Here is a 25,253-nt window from a genome sequence, read left to right as displayed (position 1 = left end):
CTGCTGGACCAGTGACGATCAATTACTTCCATTCAATAAGCGCACTGCTCATATTCATGTTCAATGGCCACTGTACTCGAGCGTCGCATATATTGAAACAGGCATGAAAAAGAATACTTGAAAGCTGGGAATACTGATTAAAAAAACCGATAATTTATGTCTGCCTGACGCAATTAAATTAAGACACAACAAAAACAAACAAGTAACAAATGCAAGAGAGACTACGATTCAATAAGAAATTAGCATGTTCTTACAAGAGGACTGTTAGGTACAACTCTTCGCAATTTTCTCATATACAATGACATTATCCGAATTGTACAGTCCAGACGTCCCAACACTGCCAAATACACTTCCGACCATTTGAAGTGCACATGTTTGAAGAAATATGTATGGAGAGCACGCGGAACGTATATAGTCTAAGAATCACTGTGAAGATTGTGGAAGCAATTGCAAACTAGCACCATCACCAGATTTTTGGATTCAAAATCGTGCCTCTTCTCACTGAGAATGATCTCGTACGCTGAGAAGGAACGCCAGACGGCGGTAAACACCTTAAAAAGTAAATTACAAGCAAAACAAAAGCCGCGTGCACATCACATTTTTTTTTCTTCTTTTGCTCTTCACTCTCCTTTCCCCTGACGGCTCTCCGCGGTTTCGCATGCGCCAACCGCTCGCGCAATGTCAGCGAGGCGGCGTTTGCTGGCCGGCGCGTCCCATTTCAATGCTGCTAGCAGTTGTTTTCCGGGAGTTGGTTGAACTAAAAGGACTAGGTTGAACCCCATAGAGTTGCGAACAGTCAATGTTGCCCGGAAACATGAACAACGGTCTCTAACTGCACTCGAAAGCGAAACTTGCGGCTAAATAGTGTTCACATAGGCGCCGATATTGAAAATAGGCATTTATAGGCATTTAGGCACAAACGCCAAAATAGGCATTTATAGGCACTATAAAAACACTATAAAAGCCCTTCTTAACCTCTTATTCATGCTCATATATCAAAGTGGGGCGGTAAGAGCGCAAGGAACAAAAAAGGCGTTTGCCTCAAATCCGATCTCTACATATCACACAACCCGCACGCCATACGCCGCACGCACCAACTCCCGGTCCCGGAATGAGCCAAAAAGTCAGCAGTGCCAACGCGCATTCCCACAAAAACGTGCATACAAATACACGCTTTCATAGACATCAATTGTTATTTTTATTAACAAATATTTTAATATAAGGGTATTTCTTTACAATTTTTGTGGTTTGCATGAGTATGAAAGTTTTCTGCTTATGGCTTCTTTGGGGAACTATTTTCTTTATCGCGGTTATGCGGTGCACAGGCTGGCCACGCACGGAACGCGCGGGAAATGGTGCTAAATTCAAACGTGGCAAATGTCGCGCCCTGTGTGCGCGCACAGTTTTCATCGTTTGGATTAAAAAGAAATACTTTTTTTTACGTGAGTCAACCGGCACCAAATGAACTATTGACCAGAAACGCACACAATTGTCGCTGTTCGTGCTTGTTAGTTTTACATCATGACAAACGGTAGACAGCATGTCATCCCATTCTTTAAGCATTTGTACCTGTGCTTCTGCGCTACGATTTGTCACCGGCAAAGTATAACAGCGTAGATTGTGCTTGGTGTCCCAGTAGTTTCCCAGCACATTGGCCAGCACCCCGTCTGTTTTACAGAATAGACCTAGGCCTTCATGTAAAATATGGGCATCACATCGCAGATATTACCCAAAGTTCTTGTTTCATTCTATTTTGCGCTAAGGGCTAATAACTAAACCAAACGCACTCTTTGAAAACATATTTATTTATTATGCTTACACACTACTCTTCCCACCACCTTGCCCATATTCAACATGGAGGCAATGCCGTTTTCTAACGGAGACAGGGCATTGACCGCTTACAATAGACGCTGATGGGAATCTGAGATGTGTCCAATCATCGGTCATTGGTAACTAGTTGCAGGGACGTTGGTCCTGTGCTCCAACTTTGTGTGTACATACAGACATACATAGTGTTCATTTTTAACTTTTACGGAATTTTCAGAAATCGCCTGTGGCATGTAGCATAATTCTTATCATTGAGCTGGGTTATTCGAGGAGGCGGACATTATTAGAAAGAGAAATATAAACATATATTCAACTAACTCACAAAAAGTCACTAATTAACTTCTTATTTAATTACTTTACGACACATGTTGTGATTTACGAATTGTAGCCGGTGAGCTTGTCGGTCATATCCACTTTGAATACTTTCCAGAATCACACCAGTTTGCAGATAGGCGCCATCAAACTCGCCCTAAAAATGCACAGTTGTTCCTCTTTCTTTTTTCACCAAGATGCTGTTTTATACATTCAAGCACAAAAGTAACTGGAACGACCACGTATTTCGTCCCACACTTTTGAAATAATATCTCGAAACTGGTGTTATCCTGGAAATTCATTTCAGGTGGATGCGTCTTGCAAACTCACCGGCTACAATTCATGAATTGCAAATGTGTCGTAAAGTAATTAACTAAGAAGTTCATTAGTCAATTTTTGTTAATTATTAGAATATGAGTTTCAATTTCTTGTGTCACTAATGTCTGTCTCTTCGAATAACCAAGCTCAGCGATAAGAATTATGCTACCTGCCACAGGCGATTTTTTTTTAAATTTCGTAAAGCCTAATTTTGAACACCCAGTATATACAGGGCGTCTCAACTTTCTAGCACCGAGACTTAAATATATGCAAATGCCACGTAGCTGGACAGAATTAACTAAGGTAATTTTGTTTTCCGTCGCTTACAGATACTCCAATTATTTTTTGAATTGGATAAATAATTAGATAATTAGTATTAAATAATAATTCAGCTTCTGAGGTATAAGATGAAAAGTGTCAATCAGAAAATTATAAAGCAACAACAAAAAAACTCCCGATACAGCTTTCTGTTGTCCAATACGTGCTACATAAACGTGTTTTTCCGAGCATAAAAGAAGCCCGCGGATACACGCATAGTGCCTCGAGCGGCTAGTTGTGCGGCAATTTTGCGTGTATTCGCGGGCTTTTTTCGCGCTCGGAATAAAAAGAAAAAGAAGAAAAATCACTTTTATGTTGCACGTATTAAGCAACAGAAAGCTGTATTCGGCAATTTTGAGTGGCACGAGCATCTAGTGACACTTGTTATTTGCGCAGCACTTCCGGTTCACCTCATGAGATGATCTGGAGGTGAAAATAAATCAGAAAAAAAATAGTACAGTACAAAATTCGCGAATTTCATTATAGATATGATATCAGAGCATAAGTTTAGTTACAAGTTGAGTTACTGAAGTGTCTGTAATAATTAGAAATAATTAGCTGAGACCACCGGGACGCAATCCAAGTAAATCAGAAAAATATAAAAAGGATGGTGCAGTACAGAATTCAAGGGTTTTATTACATATATGATATCGAAGCATAATTTTTGTTACAAGCTGAGTTGCTGAAGTGTCTGGGATAACTATAACTAATTAGCTTAGACGAGATCAAAAATAAATCAAGAAAAAAAAGCAGCACATGCAGTGCAAAATTCATGGGTTACATTATAGGCATGATATCAAAACATAAGCTTAGTTACAAGTTAAGTTACTGAAGTGTCTGGAATAATTAGGATTAATAAGAAATCACTGATTACCGCTGACCAAAGCACAGAACACCAACGCCGAGATGCGAGTGCCAATAAGAGACACCTAAGTCAAAGTTTAAGGTTGCCTGCTGTTTTAAGCATGAAATGCTTTTACCTCCCGTTGTCGGCAACCTCCAAGTGACCTAGAGCTAAAAGCCAAAGCCGTCACCTGGGCACTTAAAACGAGCACACGCCGGCAAGTTGACAATGAAATTTAGTCACCAGTAGGCACGAGTACAACTGTGTTATGAACGTAGAGTTCACAATAACGTACCCTACATGCAATACATCGTACTTGATATAAACGAAACAGATGATCAAACAAAATGGTAAATGGTGTCTGCTTCACACTGGCTTTGCCACACATCAAAATCCACTCCGACAATTCAGTTGCGAGAACAAAACGAGATCAACCGGGCAACCAGTCAAACCTTGAAAAATGCGGTCTCTAGCCCCCCAACCCTTTGACTACATACGCATGTTGCTCTCCAAACAAATTACAAGAACAAATATTGCTTCCGAGTTCTTCCCAAATCACGCGCCTCAACCTCACTAGAACAGGCAGAGCAACACTTCGAAGGTTGTAATACCCCGTGGCGACAACCAACAATCAAGAAGTACTCCGCAAGTCCCTACACGAGCAAATAATGGTGGCGCCTGTTCCACGTAACATGCACCCGTAATATCACTTGGGCAGGAGAAAAGCACGAGCCATAACAATAGAAAGGAGATACGGCACTCTCTCCACTGCTCTGCTGGACATATGCGGCCATGTACCCGAATGGAGAGAGCATGGTAATTAGCGTGGCTGGACACAGAGAGCAAGAACTGGTATCCGCCTCCGTTCATACGCAGAACGTCGCCGCAGCCGAAGAGGCCGCTATTGCCCTCATTCATTGCTCTTTTTATCCCCTCCCCCCTTCCCCAGTGTAGAGTAGCAGGCCAGAGCAAACTGACGCTCAAACCGACCTCTCTGCCTTTCTTCAAATAAACCTCTCTCTCTCTTGCCCTCGCCATCTCGGCATCGAGACAAAACGAAGAACTATATATTCTTACAGACTGTCAGTCAGCATGTCGAGCCTACGCGAACGGCCATCTACATAAAATCGCATGCGATATTCTACATCGCCTCAACGAAATGCCCCGCACCACGATAATTTTGACACCGGGACATGAAGGCGTCAGCGGAAACCATCGTGCACACACGATATAGCCCGAGGTCACTGCAACCGGGCACTGCAAGAGACGCCAGAAGACCCAAGTCCCGACACACTACAAACTTACTACGATATATTGCAGCACTACCGCCTTTCGAGAAGAACGATGCCGCCACCCCACCCATCCCTCACCAGAGCTGAAGTCACGACCTGGAGGCAACTCCAGACCAACACTTATCCTCACCTCACGCTCCTTCACGCGATGTACCCCAGCCTTTATAAGCCCCTTTGTCCTTTCTGTAAAGAGCGAGCTACCCTCTACCACACCACATGGGCATGCCAAAATATCCCCAATAACTCCCCAAATCGAAACGCAACGCTCGAGCAGTGGGAGATGGTGCTGACCAGCTCGGCACTGGAGGATCAGCGAAAGCTTATCGCCAGAGCCGAAAGTGCTGCCACCGCCGCTGGGGCCCTGGACTCCACCCACCACGGAGATCGACGCTTCTCCGTGCCTCGTCAAAATAAAGTTTTGACTCTCTCTCTCTCTCCCAATGTTTCTTGACAATATCACTCAAGCTGTAACTTCTAGTACGCTGAAGTTTTATTGGTCATTTCCAATAGCGACGTTGAAACGGCAGATGCAGGGGCATATGAAGTGGGCCGATCCTGGTGATTGTGCAGAAATGGTTCAAGCTCATTGGCCCATACCCCTTTACTGTGGGTCGATCCTAGCGACAATGCAGAAAGGGTCCAAGCTCAATGGCACATACCTCTATGGGCACGGGGACCTGTAACGCTTCCTTGAAATATACCCTTGTCATACGTGGGACCCAAAGAAACAAAATCAATAGCCCTTCCTCTGTCGAGAAAATGGGGGTAAGCGAAGCTTGTCGTCCGATTCTAGCATGCTGATTCTAGCATAACGGCTTCCGAAGCCCAGGCGAGACGTCAGCAAGGAGCCATGGACCCCGAGTGGTGGGAACGCGATGTTGAGGCCAAACGTCAGCGAAAAGCCGCCGACCCTGAATTTAGGGCAAACGAAGCGGAACGCCTGCGACAGCGTCGTCTTGCCACAAGCTTCGCTTACCCCCATTTTCTCGACAGGATAAGGACTGGTAATGTTTTTGTAAGTATGCCACCCTCGAGGGATGCGCCAACGACGACATTCTTGGATTGGATATTTCGTCGACTCACTCGGCGCTGATGGACCGGCGTGACTCTACTTGAATACACTCATCTTGCGGTATTTCAGCTGTAACGCCCCTTCACTTGTGATCAATTAACTGTGTGCGGTTGCAACAACAATCCACCACATGTGTCATCTTGTGGGCATCGCCATCTGTTCCTGACGGTGACTACATAGTGTCTCCGCTTGTTGACATTCTACTAACTCTAAATATTGCCGTTCGGACACGTCACCGAAACAAGCACACCTTCCGCTCAACATCAGCTTCTCGACTTAAGTTTTACTAAATATATACAGGCTGTTTCCCGTAACTTGAACCATATTCGTATATACCAGCTGGAAGGAAGGGGGGGGGGGGGGGCACCCCCTCCTTATGACTCGAGAGATACGCCCCCCTAAAATGTCTGTACCGGAGTTCTGTTACTGACATTATTTGAGGATTCTCTTGCGTTGCCTCCAGATTTTCACTTTTGTTGTGGCTGGAAGCCTACTATTGTTGGCGCGGACGTTAACGACTTTTAATTGATGCTTTCGTTTTATTTCGGCAAATCCTGACAATAGGAGGACAAGCGCATTAGAAGCACCAGCGGCGGCTACCTCATTCGTGTTTCCTCATTTTAAAATTTTTTAAAGTTCCCGCTGAGGACACCATGCACAGACACAATATATTTAAATATATACACAGGACAAAGTTTATTATATTTTTGAAAGAGAAGGAGGTAGTCAACTAAATGGATATACCTAGAGAATTAATATGTTGATGTATGTTTACCTCACTTCAAATTACTTTGCGTGATTTTTTGACCATGAAAATTATTAAAATTTGTAAATTGCAACATGGAGCATAAGTTAATTAGCTAAAAACTTAATTGGTTAATTTTGTTATTTAGTCGATTATGCATTTCAATTTTTTTGTGCAAGTAATGCCCGCCTCTTCGAGTGGACGAGCTCATGAACTACAATTGTACTATCTGCCACAGGTCACCTTTAAAAATTTTGGAAACTTTTCGCTGAAACACCCTGTATATAGAATTCACTTGGTAACCGAAATGATGCCAAGCCGGATTCACTCAAAATCATAATAAATATAAGTCTAGAAGTCATTCGCAGCAGCGCTTATACTCGGACTGAAAGTACAAAAAAATAATAAAGAGTGCAGTTTGGCCGGGAAGGCGAAGCAGTATTAGTGATATCGAAGTAGAAGACAATTACACGAAGGACGATTCTTACCGTGTAAATGCGTGTAAGGATCGCACCCGTGTAAGGGCTGCACCCATGACTTGACAGCCAATATTTAAAAAAGAAGGCATCCAACCGAGAAGCAATCGCGTTCCGTGGGCTGATTCTAATCGGGCTCAACAGCGAATTGTTGCGCGCAGCATACTTTCCCGCGTCGCTACAGGATGTCGAGAGGAGGCGATCGCGGAAGTTTACGGCGGATTTCATACTCGTAGTTGAAAAAATGGGGTCAAATGGCCCGGTCCCATGAAAGGCTCGTCAAAATCGCGAAAGAAAAGTGTGGCCCTTACACGAGTCTATACGTTATAGTTATAGTGGCCATATAAATTGTAGTCAACATTCACCTAAAATTATAATAGTAAGCATAGTGGACATAGTGGACATAGTAAGCACGGACCATGTAAACCTGTAAATACCTCACTGGATGACCTCGAGCACTCTCTTTCACAATGGAAGCATTGTGAAGAACGCCGGCAGCGGAGGCGAGCGGTTCGTACAGCCGCGCGATTCACCGCAACTCTGAAAATAGATTCCTCATCATTATCTGCCTATTTTTATGTCCACTACTGACGGCCTCTGTGAGTGATCTGCGATGACCTCTGTCTCTTAACTCTGCAACACTAGGGGCGCAGAAAGACAGCCCGGCAAGGAAAGCTGGTCGGAAAGCTTCGGAAAGCTGGTCGGGGCCCCAGCCCCCCCCCCCCCCCCCCCCCCGAAAAAATGAATACTCACCGCCTATGGACGGACTAACGGCCGGCTTGAACAGCGCCGCTTTTAAAATTCAGCCTTTTCTTGGTGTCAGGAGTGGCAGATGACTCTAAATGCCTAAAAATCTGTAACGTTAACAGTAAGTAAAAAGAAACAGATGTCTGATTTTACTTACATTATGAATGAATCAATTGTCACTTCTGTGAGAAGCTTAAATATTTTGGCGTCATTTTAACACACACTGTCCGATTGGAAAGCCATGTTAACCAAAAAACCCAAATTGGACATTAATGTACATGCTGAGCACTAAAGTGACTGAAATCGATGTACATGCCGAGGACTAAAGCGACTCTTCTTTCTAAAGAAGACGCCTTCGTCTAGCACCCCCAGATATAAATCTGCTGACCTACAAAATGCTTGTTCGACCAGTGCTTGAAAACACCAATATTGTTTGGTTTCCGCACACAAAAGAACTCATTGCAACAATGGAGGGGTACCGAGGAAGGCAATAAGGTTCTTTTTTAATAAATACAAGTTCGCTGATACATTGGCTGAATTGGTAAAGAGCTGGTTTATTAACACTGCAAAGTAGGGCAAAACTAGCACGACTAAATTTTTTGTTTCAATTTATTCATAGTCTGATGTAGCACCCTCCCATACGAGTGGGTGTGTGTCTGCATGTGTGCGTGAATATATGTGCATACAAAGTAGTGCAAAACTTTTGGGATGGGTCAGGAGTTGGACACCCCCCCCACAGCCAGCCCCCGCTCTTGCTACGCCAACGATCACCGGCAAAGTACTTGGTCAAGTTTCAGCCGCGTGCACGTCAGCCTCAGTCATCAAGATGGCTAATTGCTTTGTTTCTCACCGGGTCATAGTAATGACGAAGAGAGCAATAGTGGCGCTGCTGCAGCTGCGCGACTTAAGTGACAAAGACGATGACCCAAATTTCGCTTTGCCGACGTTCAACGCTGGTCACTTCACTGTTTTTAATAAATACCGTTACAGCCCAATGTCTATCTGCCTATCTCTGTCATTGACATTAGACGTGTGCATGCTTTCCGCTCAAGCTCACTAAGATCCCCTTCGCTCGGATTCAGCCAAGAGAGAGGGAAATAGATGGTGAGATTGACTGTCCGTATATTTAGTCACCCACTTAACGCCGAAACACACACACACACAAAAGGGAGAACAAAGCGGTATCTATCATTGCATCTTCGCTTTTTCTCATGTGTGCGAGCGTGCGAGTCAGTTACTCTGTGCTAACTTGATAGTCCCTCTTGCGCTCTGCCTGTTTATTGGAGCCTGTACGTGTACATTTCAGAGGGAGGGAGAAAAAAATAAGGATCCATTCCACCCTCTAAAGGCGGATGAGCAGCGAAACTGTAGCAAATCACACAGGATTAGGCGTCTTTACTCAATGGAAGTCATGGCAAAACTTGCCGGTCATGACTTTGATATGTCTGCCATAAGCGTTCCAGCCCATCCATATTCTCAGGCGTATTAAAAAAATGTTTCAGTTTTGCTCAAAAGGTGAAGCCTCGCTTGCGATAACAATGGAAGTCTTATCGGTCGTATAAACTTGTACGCATTCCTTACTATCTATATTGACGAGCATGGTGTAACGCGTGCACAGGTAAACATGGACACATCTCGCTCGATGACCGCGGAAACTCGCTGTAAGAACGCTGAAGTGAGGAGGCGAATTGAACTTCGTGCCGCCACTCGCTTCAACGCAAACTAAACATCCAAAACACACCGTATATGAAGTTACCGGCACTAGTTGAGCTTTGTTCACGTCGCAAATCGCTTTGAAGATGAGGCACGCGTGGGCGCGCTCTTTTTCCACGTCGCAGGTTGCTTTCAGGGTATGCATACGGCACCCGCGCGGCCGCCACCGGAATAAGACGACACATCCCGTGCCTCGCGCGCGACAGAAGAAGCGCACTTCCACCCCGCCTTCTTCCCACACGCGCGAGAGATTGAGCAGCAAGCGTCGGTTGACCATCGCAAGCTTTCACTTGCACATACAGTGTACCGCCGGCACGCGGCGATGATGTTAGCGTCTTTGGACTTCATACGGAACCTCACAGCAACGTCCACGACCACGGCAGAAGTGAGCTTGGAGTGTCCATAGAATTGCTATCGCAATATAATGTAACCGCTCACTTCGCTATACATCGTCTCATTCATGCCTGAACCTTGGAATATTACGACCTTATTGAGTGGTTTCTATCTTGATGTGCACAATCTGCTAGCGCGATAAGTCATCAGCGCGAGTGAGCTTGTACACAGAACGTGCTTCCATTTTTCCGCAAGCCAAATGAACCGATATCAGTGCTGCTTATCGTTCAAGCATTCACCACGTTCACACTCACTTCCCCTCCCAAGCACTCATGTTCACACTCACCTGCACTCAAAATCACTCAGGTTCGCACTCACCTTCACTCAAACTCACTCAAGTCCACACTCACCTCCACTCACTCACAGCACTAACCACGTTCACACTCACAGCACTCAGTCACGTTCATACTCACATCCACTCACACTCACTCACTCACGTTCACACTCACTTGCATTCGCACTCACAGCCACTCACTGGCACTCACCACACTTACTTCCACTCACTGGCACTCACTCGCACTCACCTCCACTCACACTCACTAGCCCTCACTTCCACTCACTAGCACTCAATCGCACTCACCTCCACTCACACTCACTGGCACTCACTCGCACTCACCTCCACTCACTCGCACTCACCTCCACTCAGTGGCACTCACTCGCACTCACCTCCAATCATTCTCACCGTTACTCACTCGATCTCACCTCCACTCACTGGCACTCACTCGCACTCACCTCCACTCACTAGCCCTCACTTCCACTCACTAGCACTCAATCGCACTCACCTCCACTCACACTCACTGGCACTCACTCGCACTCACCTCCACTCACTCGCACTCACCTCCACTCAGTGGCACTCACTCGCACTCACCTCCAATCATTCTCACCGTAACTCACTCGATCTCACCTCCACTCACTGGCACTCACTCGCACTCACCTCCACTCACACTCACTGGCACTCACTTCCACTCACTAGCACTCAATCGCACTCACCTCCACTCACACTCACTGGCACTCACTCGCACTCACCTCCACTCACTCGCACTCACCTCCACTCAGTGGCACTCACTCGCACTCACCTCCAATCATTCTCACCGTTACTCACTCGATCTCACCTCCACTCACTGGCACTCACTCGCACTCACCTCCACTCACACTCACTAGCCCTCACTTCCACTCACTAGCACTCAATCGCACTCACCTCCACTCACACTCACTGGCACTCACTCGCACTCACCTCCACTCACTCGCACTCACCTCCACTCAGTGGCACTCACTCGCACTCACCTCCAATCATTCTCACCGTTACTCAATCGATCTCACCTCCACTCACTGGCACTCACTCGCACTCACCTCCACTCACACTCACTAGCCCTCACTTCCACTCACTAGCACTCAATCGCACTCACCTCCACTCACACTCACTGGCACTCATTCGCACTCACCTCCACTCACTCGCACTCACCTCCACTCAGTGGCACTCACTCGCACTCACCTCCAATCATTCTCACCGTTACTCACTCTATCTCACCTCCACTCACTGGCACTCACTCGCACTCACCTCCAATCATTCTCACCGTTACTCACTCGATCTCACCTCCACTCACTGGCACTCACTCGCACTCACCTCCAATCATTCTCACCGTTACTCACTCGATCTCACCTCCACTCACTGGCACTCACTCGCACTCACCTCCAATCATTCTCACCGTTACTCACTCCATCTCACCTCCACTCACTGGCACTCACTCGCACTCACCTCCACTCACACTCACTAGCCCTCACTTCCACTCACTAGCACTCAATCGCACTCACCTCCACTCACACTCACTGGCACTCACTCGCACTCACCTCCACTCACTCGCACTCACCTCCACTCACTGGCACTCACTCGCACTCACCTCCAATCATTCTCACCGTTACTCACTCGATCTCACCTCCACTCACTGGCACTCACTCGCACTCACCTCCAATCATTCTCACCGTTACTCACTCGATCTCACCTCCACTCACTGGCACTCACTCGCACTCACCTCCAATCATTCTCACCGTTACTCACTCGATCTCACCTCCACTCACTGGCACTCACTCGCACTCACCTCCACTCACACTCACTGGCACTCACTTCCACTCACTAGCACTCAATCGCACTCACCTCCACTCACACTCACTGGCACTCACTCGCACTCACCTCCACTCACTCGCACTCACCTCCACTCAGTGGCACTCACTCGCACTCACCTCCAATCATTCTCACCGTTACTCACTCGATCTCACCTCCACTCACTGGCACTCACTCGCACTCACCTCCACTCACACTCACTAGCCCTCACTTCCACTCACTAGCACTCAATCGCACTCACCTCCACTCACACTCACTGGCACTCACTCGCACTCACCTCCAGTCACTCGCACTCACCTCCACTCACTCGCACTCACATCCACTCACACTCACTGGCACTCACTCGCACTCACTTCCACTCACTCGCACTCACCTCCACTCACTCGCACTCACATCCACTCACACTCACTGGCACTCACTCGCACTCACCTCCACTCACTCTCACCGTTACTCATCATCATCATCATCATCATCCTATTTTATGTCCACTGCAGGACGAAGGCCTCTCCCTGCGATCTCCAATTACCCCTGTCTTGCGCTAGCGTATTCCAACTTGCGCCGGCAAATTTCCTAACTTCATCATCCCATCTGGTTTTCTGCCGACCTCGACTGCGCTTCCCTTCTCTTGGTATCCATTCTGTAACTCTAATGGTCCACCGGTTATCCATTCTACGCATAACATGGCCTGCCCAGCTCCATTTCTTCCGCTTAATGTCAACTAGAATATCGACTATCCCCATTTGTTCTCTGATCCACACCGCTCTCTTCCTGTCTCCTAACGTTAGTCCTAAGATTTTTCGTTCCATCGCTCTTTGTGCGGTCCTTAACTTGTTCTCGAGCTTCTTTGTTAACCTCCAAGTTTCTGCACCATATGTTAGCACCGGTAGAATGCAATGATTGTACACTTTTTTTTTTCAACGACAGTGGTAAGCTCCCAGTTAGGATTTGGCAATGGCTGCCATATGCACTCCAACCCAATTTTATTCTTCTGTAAATTTCTTTCTCGTGATCAGGGTCCCCTGTGAGTAATTGACCTAGATAAACGTACTCCTTTACAGACTCTAGAGGCTGACTCGCGATCCTGAATTCTTGTTCCCTGGTCAGGCTATTGAACATTATCTTTGTCTTCTGCATAATAAACTTCAACCCCACTCTTACACTTTCTCGGTTAAGGTCCTCAATCATTTGCTGTAATTCGTCTCCATTGTTGCTGAATAGGACAACGTCATCAGCAAATCGGAGGTTGCTGAGATATTCACAGTTTATCCTCACTCTTACGTTTTCCCAGTTGTACGGTCAGCTTCTGCACCCATGTTGATGCTTTACCATTGTCCTGTAGAAAAAAACCGAGGATTCTTATGCTATTCTTGCGGGGTAAGACTGCGTCTTTCATTCGAATTTTGATTAAATTTTTATATTCTTCGGCTCGCTTGCTAACGTCTTCACTAATGACAATATATTCTGATTTCTGAGGGGAACATTCTAGCCCTAGTGTTTCGGCGTAGTCACGTATAGTATCTAGTCCACATTGAATAATGTGTTCTTGCCATCCTGGTGATCCTCGACAGCACCAAATCGTTATATCATCGGCGTACAGATTATGTTCTAGGTTTGGTATTTGTTCTAGTAATGCGGGTAGCTTCATCATCGCAATGTTAAATAAAGTCAGCGAGAGAATAGAACCTTGGGGTGTTCCGCGCGTGATTGGATGGCTAGGTGACACATATTCATCAAGTTTCACTTTAACCGTCCTTTCACTTAGGAAGTCCTTTAACATAGTTGTATACTCTAGGCCCAGGTTTAGTCGCCTTGAGGTTTTCTAGAATTGCGCGGTGGGTGACATTATCAAAAGCTCGTTGCATATCGACCCCTACGATTGTTCTTAGCTGAGCTGTACTTGGTAAATCGAAAACCTGGTTTTTTATCCTCAGCATAGCGTCCTGAGTGCTAACATGTTTTCTGAAGCCTATCATTGTCTCGCGTAAAAGTTGAAGGCCTTCCAGGTGCCACTCAAGACGTTCTAAAACCATCTTCTCCATTAATTTTCCTATACAGGAAGTTAATGATATGGGCCTAAAATTGAATACTTTGTCGGATGGTTTTTCTGTCTTAGGAATTGGTATTACTACTGCCTCTTTCCATTGTTTTGGAATTACACCTTGTTCCCATGCTTTGTTTATATGTTCTTGATAATTATGTGGCAAGTTTCTCAACATTGCGTACGTGATTCCATCTGCTCCAGGGGTAGTGTTCCGTTTTAAGCTCTGCATGGCGGCATGTAATTCACGAAGGGAAAAAGGCGAGTTGATGCCTTGGGAATTGTCGTTACGAGACTCGTCGTAATCTGGTAAGGGATGATCGTCACTTTTGATTGGAAAAAAGGTATGCAAAAATTCTACAGCAAGCTCCTCTGCATTTTATTTTCCAACATTTGCAGTTTAGTTATCGCGTGCCTTCGTTTTGCCTGGCCTAGAAGGGTCCTCAATATTTGCCAAACCTTCGGAGTATGCAGCTGTCCGTTAAGCTGATCACATGTTTGAAGCCAGTTCTCGTTGGCTAATTCCTGGGCATAATCTTGTGCTTCTATTGTGATTCTTTGAATTGTCTTGCTTAATGCTTTGTTTAATTTATTCTTTTTGTATTTGTTGATTAACCTGTGGCGCTTGTCCCAGAGATTTAAGAGATGGGAGTCAACATAGGGGTGATCTTCATCTCTTCCTATTTCCTTAGTGGTCTTTTTGTACAGAGATTTGATATCTTCTACCCAAGTATCTAAGTCATCCCCTGGGTCTCTGTAATAGTTGAGCTCGCATATCGTCCCATTTAGTAATCTTTGTTTTACTAAAAGTTCTGTTTTCGGTTCGTCCTTTTTTCACTATAAGCTGCGTTGTAAGGATAAAATGATCGCTTCCCATGTTCTCTAGGCTGTTCTCCCACACAGCATTCATGGGTCCTCTGAACCATGTTAAGTCCGGGTTCGTGTCTTTCTCGACGCTGTTGCCTGTTCTAGTAGCAATCGTGGTATCATTTAACAGAGTAAACTGTACGTTATTCATACCGTATTCTAACTTTCTGCCATTCAGTGCCGTCCAGTCATATCCCCAAGCTTTACTTGGACTGTTGAAGTCCCCCGCTAAGAGAATGGGGTATTTTTTAGGCCTCTTAAGTGTTTCTCGAGCCACTGAATGTTGTTATTTGTCTTGTTAGGAAGCCAGTAAGCATTTATGAAAATTATTTCCTGTGTGCTCTTCGGGATTCTGCACTTTATCGTTACGTATTCTTGCTCCTCTGTATTGCCCCCTGCCGTGTCGAGCTGTACCGCCGCTAATTCATTCTTAACGTAAGTTACAGTCATGCCTGGTGCATAAATGTTATTTGTTGCCTTCCTACATTTTCTTTTAATACTGGGTTGCTGAAAAAGTTGGTATCCTGGTATGGTTGTTATCCCGTTTGATTCCTGCACCATAATTATATCAGGTGGTCTAGGTTCCTTTCCAATTAGCTGCAACAGCAGCGCCTTTTTCTTTCTGAAACCTCTGCAGTTCCATTGCCAGATTGTTATTTTATTTTCAGTTGGATAGCTTCTTTTATTTCCGATACCGCTATTCATGTTGGGTGTCATGTTCCCTGGGGATATTTGTGTTCTCCGAGTCCGGAATTACTACCTTGTTAGGTGTTTCATCTTGTGAGTAATGCGAGAGGTTTTGTGTGCGCTTTCTCGTCATGTTGAGAATCGTCTCGATACGGTTAATCGTCCTTTCTGTTTGTTCTTGTCTTTCTGTGATTAATGCATTTTGCTCTGCTAATTTTTCTATGATAGCATCCCTTTTCTGCATTTCTGTTTGCAGGTTCAAAATGTTTTCCTGCATTTTAGTAACTACAACAACGATTTGATCTAGTCTGCTTAGGACCTCTGTCATTTCCGTTTCATTGTTATGGTGTGTACCTGTGTCCCCCTCTTTCTCTTTAATACTCGTTGGTGGATGCCTAATTATGTTCCTTTGAGATTGCGATGTCTGAGCTGCTTTCAATGCCTGACAGTAGGAAGGGTGTGGATTAGCGGTGTGATGTGAGGGTGAAGACTTGGCAGCTGGTGAAAGATGTGAACCACTCACCCACGTACGTTGCTCTTCTCGGGAACTTCTTTTGTCTGTCTGTGTTCTTGAAGGGGTCCTGTTCGTCTTTCCTTCGTTTCCTCTTGGTTTCTGGTGTAGTCGTGGGGCCTCTCTGCCAGCTTCCTTGTTAGCTACGGTGCTCTTGTCCTGGTTGTTGTCTCTGCTGTGGCTGGCACTTCGATCACGTTGCTTTTCTGGGCTACTAAGTCTTTCGAAGCGGTTTCTTGTCGGGAGCTCAGGCCAGTTGGTTTTACTGAGGCTCCTACTGCGGCTGCGGTGCTTGTTCTTTGGTTTCCCGGATTGCTTGGCGGGCTCGTGCGGTTCCTCATCTTTCATCGCGTTTAAGTAGCGTTGCTTGCGGCTTTTGCAGCTTCTCTTCTCGCTTCGTCAGCCTCTTGACGTACTGAATAATCGGGGTAATTTGCTGCATGCTCTCCACCGCAATTTCGGCAACATAGCTCGCAGTCATGAGGAGTGTCGTCATTGGATCCGGGAGGCAACTTAGTTCCACATTTTGCACAGGCCACAAATTTCTTCTTGTAAGGACATACGTCCGCGCCGTGTCTAATTTGAAGGCATGAATTGCACAGCATGCTGCGGGGCCTATATGGGAACATTCGGACGACCAGTCGACAGTAGAGAGCATATCGTGGCAAATATCTTCCCTCGAGAGTTATGAGGATTGTTTTCGAGGGAACCGATGCGTCTTACTTGCAGTATTTTAGCTCCTTGCACTTCTACCTCCCTTTCAAGTTCTTCCTCTGTAACTGCACACTGTATACCATGAATTACACCTTTGACTGTGTTCGTGCCGTTCGCCTGGTATGTGAGGACCGGGTGCTGTGTTCCCATTATCGAAATTTGCCGTATGCGAAGAAGTTTCTCTATTGCTGTTGGGCGGTAGCTGTCAACTGCTATTAGGTTTTGTACAGTCCTCACCTTCACGTAGGTATCTTTCTTTTCCGTAGTTGTCAAAGCCGCTGCGTGCACAACACTGGGTCCAACACAGTCTGGTGGGAGTTCTTGTAATGCGGTACCGTCGGTGACTTTCACGATTATGGTGATGTGTTCGTCAAGACGCTTACTAGCGTCTCTAACGGTTTGCCAGTCCTGGTCAGATCGTTCTTCGGTCTCTGGCGTGTCCATCATGCTGGGCGCGTGCCAGCGGCGCTGGCCGCCGTGAGGCCGGCAGCGCACGTGCACGAGCGTTCGCTCTCGTGCAGCTAGGGTTAGCGTGGCGAGGCCATCGGCTAAGGCACAAAACTGGTCACCGTTCTACGGGAACTGAGTGTAAAGGTCACTTTTCAGGTTCCAGTAGATCTAAAGATGTTGACTGACCTCTCGTACGAAGATGATGAGGTTCCGGTGCAGGAAACTGAACAATTGCTGGATGTTCTTGGGAGCTCGAAGCGAGCACGTCCGGAAGCATTCGATAGCTCGATGACCGTACAACTGGAACAGATCCTTGCAATGATACGTAGAATAACTAGACAAAGGAGAGGAATGAAAGAACATGAACTTCGTAAGGTTATAGAAGCCTTGATCTTTTCTAGGATAATGTACTATCTACCATACGCTAAGATAACCAGCACTCAGCGCAAAAAGATAGACATTATAATTAAAAAGTGTGCTAGACTTGCCCTGGGAGCTCCTAAGTTTGCACCTAACCATAAAATTGAAGCAACCGGCCTCTTTAACTCACTAGAAGACAGAATAGACATGCACAATCAAGCACAAATACAGAGACTTAAATCATCTAATCAGGGTCGACGAATACTGAATAGATTGGGATACGAAACCGCTAACTTACCCCCAATTCCCCCGAAACTATCACCATGGGATGATCTGCCAAGGATAACCGTAGATCCCATTCCAAAAAATATGCACCCGGAAAAGAATCAAAATAGGCGCTCAAAAAGAACAAGTGTGATGCAGAGGACAGAGGATAAAAGCACGTACTACACAGATGCCAGTCATAATGCCGAAATCAGCAAAGCAGCGGTCGTGGGCCATGACTCGACGCTTGTGAAAAATTACTTGGGAGTCCCAACGCCTCACGACGCGGAATTGCTGGCAGTAATGCTCGCCATAACAGAAATGACACACATCTGACACGATCACAATCCGAACAGACAGTCAAAGCGCTTGCAGAGACTTTCAAAATGATGATCTTCCTTACCACATACGCACAAAGCTCCACATGTAAATGCATGCTCACCCCCTTCTACTCATACGCATACAATGGGTTCCAGGCCATCAAGGATTGCGAGGAAATGTAAGAGCACACCAGCTCACCCGCGCAGAAAATCCGGGACCTCCTATCCTTTGGCCTGTTGAAGATACTTACAACCCCAGAGAAGAGCAGAAGCTGCAGCGGAAAGAAAGGATACATATCTTGAAGTCTCGCAGGGAAGCATCAAAAATTCTCAACACACCATCCTACACGCATTCGAGAGAGGACGCCTCAATCATACGAAAAGCACAAACACACACATTACTCACACCACACTATACGCATTATATTAACAGGGACCCAGGCTCCCCCACTTGTAAACAGTGCGGGGCCTATCCATCAAATAAACACATCTTGTGGGAGTGCCCTGAAAACGCCATCTTGAAAAAGACAATACTTTCCAAATTACCACACAACCAGCGTCCTGGCAGCTGGGAGGAATGGAACACTCCCCCACGAAGGTTCGAAAAACTATGGTGGCCGCTTCTGGTGCAGCACGTCAAGAACGTTCTGGGCCAGGAGGAATGAGCCTACCAGCAGGCCCGGACTTGGGCTTTAGTTCCTTCGGGGCTAATAAATGTTATTTCTCTCTCTCTCTCTCTCTCTACGCTTTCCCAGTCTAAGAGCTTGAATACTTCTTCTAGGCATGCAGTGAATAGCAGTGGAGAGATTGTGTCTCCTTGCCTGACCCATTTCTTGATAGGTAACTTTATACTTTTCTTGTGGAGAACCAAGGTATAGCTGTGGAATCCTTGTAGATGTTTGCTAAGATATTCACGTATGCCTCTTGTACTCCTTGATTACGCAATGCCTCTATGACTGCTGGTATCTCTACTGAATCAAATGCCTTTTCATAATCTATGAAAGCCATATAGAGAGGTTGATTGTATTCCGCAGATTTCTCGATTACCTGATTGATGACATGGATATGATCCATCGTAGAATATCCCTTCCTGAAGCCAGCCTGTTCTCTTGGTTGGCTGAATTCAAGTGTTGCCCTGATTATATTAGAAATTATCTTGGTGAATATTTTATACAGTACTGAAAGCAAGCTAATGGGTCTATAATTCTTCAATTCTTTAACGTCTCCCTTCTTATGGATTATTATAATGTTGGCGTTCTTCCAGCTCTCTGGTACACTTGAATTTGTGAGGCATTGCGTATAAAGGGTCGCAAGTTTTTGAATTACGATATCTCCTCCATCCTTGATTAAATCGACTGTTATTCCATCTTCTCCAGCAGCTTTTCCCCTGGACATGTCTTTCACGGCCCTTCTAACTTCCTCGCTAGTTATAGAAGGAGCCTCTGTATCCGGTTCATCACTATATATTTCGAATGAAAGTAGTTTGGCTGTTTTGGGTACTGTACAGGTTAGTATAGAATTCTTCCGCTGCTTTTACTATGTCATCGAAATTGCTGATTATATTACCATGCTTCTCTTTCAGTGCATACATCTTGCCTTGTCCTATGCCAAGCTTTCTTCTTACTGATTTAATGCTGCGTCCATATTTTACGGCTTCCTCAATCTTCCCCACGTTATAATTTAGAATATCCCTTACTTTCTTCTTGTTGATCAGTTTTGAGAGTTCAGCGAATTCTATCTGATCTCTTGGGTTGGCCATTTTCATGTTTTGTCGTTTCTTTATTAGGTCCTTTGTTTCTTGGGAGAGCTTACCTACTGGTTGGCTTAGTGCCTTACCTCCCACTTCAATTGCTGCTTCTGAGATCAACCTAGTTACGGTTTCGTTCATTACCTCTATGTTGTCTTTATCTTCCTGTTCTAAAGCTGCATATTTGTTTGCGAGCACCAGCCTGAATTGGTCTGCTTTTACCCTTACTGCCTCTAGGTTGGTGGGTTTCCTCTTGACTAATTTTACTCTTTCCCTCTTCAAATTGAGAGAAATCCCGGTCCTCGCTAACCTATGGTCACTGCACTTTACCTTACCTAACACTTCTACATCCTGCACTATGCTTGGATCGGTAGAGAGTATGAAATCTATTTCATTCCTTCTTTCTCCATTAGGGCTTTTCCAGGTCCACTTCCTGTTGCTGCGCTTCCTGAAGAAGGTATTCATTATTCGGAGCCTATTCCTTTCCACGAATTCTACTAACATCTCTCCTCTTGCATTCCTAGAATGCATGCCGTAGTTGCCAATTGCTTGCTCACCAACCTGCTTTTTCCCCACTTTTGCATTGAAGTCGCCCATGACTACAGTATACTGAGTTTGCACCTTTCTCATTGCTAATTCAACATCTTCATAAAACGCGACACCACGGACCCGAGCACATGAGGGTTGGACCCTCCCGCATGTAGCCGTGCGCGGCTTACCCGTGTCTGGGGAAAGGGGGATCCTGGGTGTTGAGCCGATGCTGGGTGTTCGGGACTTTAAGGCCCCCCGGCGGAGGCAACACACCTCTTCGGCCTCTGCTTCACATAGACGGCACCTCCAGACTGACCCACCTGGAGGAAATCGGCAGTCGCCTTTTCCTGTACCCCTCTTCAGTCTTTTGTCTTTCTCTTTCACTTTTCCATCTTTCCTGTCTTCTAGTCACTTCTCCTCACTTCCGAATTTCTGGGCGGCAAGGGTTAACCTGGTGTAGCTATCCAACCTTGGGTATTATTGCGATAGCAATTATATGGACACTCAAAAGCAGATTTCTGCCGTCGGCGTCGCCGTCGCCGTGAGGTTCCGTATGACGTCAATGGATATGAAATCGTCACCGCGTGCCGAACGCTGCATGTGCGAGTGAAAGGGCGCGAGGGGCGCACCCCTTCACGGGGAGTGAACGCACGGCGGAGAACAAACGCGCGTTCTGCGCCGTGCTCCCTTAAGGGCTGCAGAAGTAGGCGTCTCTTTCCTCCTTTACAATCACCATATATGTAGAGCAAAGGCGCCTTCTTCCGACGCGCGAGAGGCCGTGGGGGAGGGGGGAGGGGTAGGGAAGGGAGGCGACGTTTAGCTGCGGCACCAAGTCAGAGGCTCCGGTCACCAACGCCGCACGCATTTTGAGTGAACGCGGGCAAAACGCCGATGGCGTCGACAACAGTTCTGCGTATTGCCGGTGCTGCTGCATGTCCAAGTTTATACAGCTGATAAAGCTAATATCATTACTCCGTATAACTCTGTACATATTTGCTATCGCAATTGATGCTTCGCCTTTCAGGTGAAACTGCGACAACTTTTTTATATTAGGTTATAGCGGCGATGCATGGCCATGGCGTCTACAGGTATTCCAAACTTGTAGCGTCCCCTTGTTGGGCTCGGTGGTGGGTGGCTACCGTCGCCGCCGAATTTTTCATTTTTACATGGCAACCACTTTTCCCCCGCTACTTGATCGCTCCCTGAAAAGGGGGCGCACCGATGAAACTTTCAATTTTTTTATGAAACCGCAACAGTCTTTTCCGAAGTGCCACGTTGTACACAGCCAGCATGAAACTAGGACAGTCCGAGTGATCTCGCCATTTCTTGTAGCAAAATCTCTCACCGAAGCAATTGGCCCAGGCTATAAAGTAACAAAGATGGGAAGCGGTGACCTTCTTCTCGAAGTCCGTGACAAACCACAGTATGACAAACTCTCGAAGCTTGTGGCATTTGGAGACATTCCTGTATCAGTAGGCCCACACAGATCCTTGAACACTGTCCGCGGTGTCGTCTCTGAAGATGACCTGCTCGATCTTAGTGAGAGTGAGCTACTTGAGGGGTGGCAAGACCAGAATGTAGTAAAAGTTCAAAGAATAACCATCAGGAACCGCCATTTTTTAACGTATGGGCTTCTATGGAAGCTTCGCTACCAGGTAGGTGTATTTACCTTGGCGCCAGCAACACACTACCATGTTATCACTCTTGGCAATCGCCCATCGCGTTTTCGAAAGGCGTGAGTACCGAAAGAAGGAATATGTTGTTGCGGGGCCACAAAAAATGTCACAAACTTGTCCCTCCAAGATTCATTACACGCGAAACTAAATTTTTCATCATGACCGATCGCTAACTGCGTCACCGCGCGCTGTGCGGCCAGCGTGCTTCAAAAGTACCCCAAAAAGGAACGAAATTAGTTTTCAGTAATGTCTGGCGTCAGCAAATACGGCACATACTTCTAGCAAGAAGCACTAGACTACGCACCACGGCCGAGTAGGTTCTCGCTAACTGCGTCACAGCGCCCTGTGCGGCCAGTGTGCCTCAACAGAACCGAAATAAGCTACAATAATCCCCTAGGACGCGTCGAAAACATGACCAAGCACGATTCAATAACTCAAATTAACTGCACCAGGACGGCCGAGCTGTTTTTCGCTAACTTCGTTTAAGTCTCGGTCCCGTTCCATAAGCCTAATTGCGTTGTAGACTGTGAAACAAAATTTCTCACCTTGCCGTAGTCCAATAGTGCAGTGATGTCTTGTTCCAGTGCAGAAGGAACGCAAGAATACGCCGGGAGCCCAAGAAAGCAGGCTACATTACAAAAAAAAAGGAGACAGACGGGTCTCCGCGGGCGAGCGCTCAAACCCACGCACAGCCGTCCTCGCTCGCTTCGGTGGAGTGTCTGGCGGATGACGCATGCATCTGGCGCGTCATTGGCCTGTCGCTAGGTAATGCAAGAAAAAAAATTGCACCATCTTCCCGTGGGGGAACCCTGAGTAGTATGCGAAGCAGCCATGGGGTTGACCACGGCGCTGACACTAGCGTTGACGCTGGCACTGTCCGTGGCACTCATCGCGGCGTTGCGTAGGTAAGATTTCCGACGCTGCTCGACGAGTAGTGGCTGATGTCGTCCGAATCCTCCGAGCCGCCCCCAGAGGCACCGGCAATAGTCACCAACGTCACGCGCGTTCGGTTCGAACGCGGATAAAACGCCGACGGCGTCGGCAACACTGATGATGATGATGATGATGATGATGATGATGATGATGATTTATTGGCATCCCCTTTGAAACGGGGCGGCGACAAATAGTCACCTAGCCTGCTTGATTTAATCAGGTATACTATACATGTTCTTTATCTTGCATTTTTGTATACCTATCATTATTTTTCTTTTTCAAAAATTTACCTTGTACCGCTGCCTATGATTTTAAGAGATCAGGTCGCATCCATCTTTTCCCTACTTTTTTTCCACCAGTACTCTAATCGTCTCTTGCTGATCTCTACGGCTGATCTGTTTATGTTTCCTTCCACTTTAAACCCAAGCGCTTCTGGGAGTTGCACGTTACCTACGGTTCTCGCTGGGTGGATCCCGTCGCATTCCATTAGGATGTGCTGAGTGGTCTCTGGATCTTTACTGCAGCATACACATGTCTCATCTAATTCCGAATATTTGTTCCGATATGTTTTCGTCCTTAGGCAACCGGCTCGAGCCTCAAATAGCAAGGCACTGCCCTTTGTGTTATCGTACAGAGTTTCCCTTCTAATTTCTTTCTTCTCATTCTTGTAAATCTCCATTGTCCTTTTCGTTTCCACTTCGCGCACACTTCTGCGCGTTCTGGCGCCCCCCAGCGGAATATGCAGCGCCTACCGTCGCGCCTCTAACCTAAGCTGCTTCGCATTATCGCGCGCGGAGCCGCAGGTGTTGCCATTCGTTGCGCAATCCGGAGAGGAGAAAAGGAATGCCGAGAGGAAAGGATATGAGACAAGGAGAGGAGGGGGAGGACGATTCGCATGTGCAGTGCGGGTCACTATGTCACTCCCTTCCTCTACCGTGCGGGTGGACGCCGCACGGCGGAGGGAGGGAGTGACAGCCCCGACCATAAGCTGCTTCGCATCTAATAAGTCGCAAAGTTTAAGTTCATTTATACTCAAAACAATTTAGTTCTCGCGGTAAAGAATAAAAAAAATAAAAGAATGTCTTAACTTAATTTCACTTTCTTTTTTTCGATGATGGCGGCGTCTAACGTTCGGCATCAATACTATAGCGTGACGTGTTCCCTGTTACCAGTTTTGGCCGAGTGTCCCCTCTTGTTCAATTTCTTTCTCTATGGTAGAAGCCGCCCCTTTTCCCTCTCTCGCTCCCGCGCTGCCTTCCCACTTTGCTCCTTTCGCGTGGGAGATTGCGTCGCCAATTCCCCTTGGGCCCGGTTGCAAGATACGCATTTAGTGCCGCAGCACAGCGTCGCCCCCCTCCCTCCCTCCCATACCCCCACGGCCAATCGCGCGACGGGCTCCCCTCTGGCAAGGAGGAAGATCTCCTCTTCCCCGGCCGACACCACCTTTCTGCACTTCGAGGCGTCGTGGAGTTCCTTGACTCGTCAGGGCTCTCCGCACGCCTCTAAGGACATTTCTACAAGCGGGAAGGCCTCACGGCCTCCCACCCCACCCCGGGCCTGACCGGCCTGGCACAACACCCCTGCAGACTCTGCAGCACACCAAGGCCTTCCATCTCGGCCTGATACGTGCCGCCTATGCCTGCCGGTTTTGCTTCGCCCAGCCATGGCGACTCCACTCTATCCCTTCTTTCGCTCCCACTTACCCCTCCCCGTTGGCGCTGAGCCGTGCTCCCTCAAGGGCTGCAGAAGATAGCGCCAACCTTTCCCTTTCCCTCAAGAACCACTTATCGCGACGGAAGTCGCGTTTGAGAACGGTCGCGTTTGAAGTCGCGTTTGAAATCGCGTTTGAAGTCGCGTTTGAAATCGCGTTTGAAGTCGCGTTTGAGAACGGAGAGCGAACGCCGTGCGATCGCTCTCCACGAAAGCGCGCGTCCCCCGCCCGCCTTCACTCGCACATACCGCGCGCGGCGACGATTTTA

This window comes from Dermacentor silvarum, chromosome 6, assembly GCF_013339745.2.
Source record: "Dermacentor silvarum isolate Dsil-2018 chromosome 6, BIME_Dsil_1.4, whole genome shotgun sequence".
NCBI lineage: Eukaryota > Metazoa > Arthropoda > Arachnida > Ixodida > Ixodidae > Dermacentor > Dermacentor silvarum.
This window is presented reverse-complemented; position numbering follows the sequence as displayed.